The sequence below is a fragment of the Sinocyclocheilus grahami genome, unplaced genomic scaffold, assembly GCF_001515645.1.
Source record: "Sinocyclocheilus grahami isolate Dianchi unplaced genomic scaffold, SAMN03320097.WGS_v1.1 scaffold437.1, whole genome shotgun sequence".
Classification (NCBI taxonomy): Eukaryota; Metazoa; Chordata; class Actinopteri; order Cypriniformes; family Cyprinidae; genus Sinocyclocheilus; species Sinocyclocheilus grahami.
In genome coordinates this window covers 915666-917146 of record NW_015505616.1, presented here as the reverse complement: position 1 = coordinate 917146, position 1481 = coordinate 915666, and positions in this window count along the sequence as shown.

Here is a 1481-nt window from a genome sequence, read left to right as displayed (position 1 = left end):
GAGGACACAAATTTGTATAATAACATGGGTATGACATAGGTATTACAACGAGAAGGTGATTTATGAAGACATTTTCCCCGTAATTCAAAAGGCTTATAAATAATTCAGAATGAGTTTTTTGAAAATCTAAAAATGCAGAAAGTTTCCTGTGAGGGGTAGGGTTGGTGTAGGGCAATAGAAAATACGGTTTGTACAGTATAAAAACCATTACGCCTATGGAGAGTCCCCATAAACCATAAAAACAAACCTGTGTGTGTGTGTGTGTGTGTGCATGTTTATGTGGTTTATGAGGACACAAATTTGTATAATAACATGGGTATGACATAGGTATTACAACGAGAAGGTGATTTATGAGGACATTTTCAGAGTCCCCGTAATTCAAAAGGCTTATAATTAATTCAGAATGAGTTTTTTTGAAAATCTAAAAATGCAGAAAGTTTCCTGTGAGGGGTAGGTTTAGGAGTAGGGTTGGTGTAGGGCAATAGAAAATACGGTTTGTACAGTATAAAAACCATTACGCCTATGGAGAGTCCCCATAAACCATAAAAACAAACCTGTGTGTGTGTGTGTGTGTGTGTGTGTGTGCGCGTGTAAGCAGAATGCACTTGGTAAAAGTATTCATCCGTCATGTGAGGGTCTAGTTCATTCCCATGATACAACAGTGTAAACCTGCTGCCTGTGCTCAAGCCTGCATTTCTATGATCCTATGAAACATTCAGAACAATCGTAAAAATAAGAGTTTAGTGCAAGCTACATATCATGCATACAAACAACAGTGAGACTATGATCATTTGCCAGCCACAGAAAATGAATTATTGGTCTCCGTAAAACCTTCCAGGCCTCAATGTCTTGTGGTATGTTGTTTTAAGTCATATAAATTAAAGTATTCTGGCTCAAGGACTTTTTTTTTACGACTGGTTAAATTGTGTGCTAGTAACTTACCTCTCGCCATAGCCTGTAGCATTATTGATGTCATTTTGTACATTAAGTTTTATTTATATATTTTTGGGTCGGACCCATTTTGCTAAGTTATCATAATCGGTTTGAGAAGGCCTTTGTTTGTTCTCATCCTGCCTTTTGGAAAGTGAGACGCTGTGTGTGTAGGGCACTTATTTTCTTTTAGGAAAATGTCTATGCCTACCTTGTACATAGTATAATCTAAATAAATGTATCATTGAACATTTGGTGTTGGTGTGATTGGACTTTTCACTCCAGGCAAGTGTTTTCCTCTTGTTCCTCTGTTTTATTGCCTTTATGTCTTCGGTCTCTGCTCTGTTTTGCTCTTATTTGTTTTCTGGGACAATAAAGGCTTGGTTTACCCCAAATGAAAATCCTGTCATTTACTCACACTCATATGTTACAAAACCTGTATACATTTATGTCACAAGAGGAACACAAAAAGAGGTTAAATGAGTTACTTTCATTTTTGGGTAAACTAATGCTTTTATATTTTACACCTAACAGAACAATATTCAAATAGT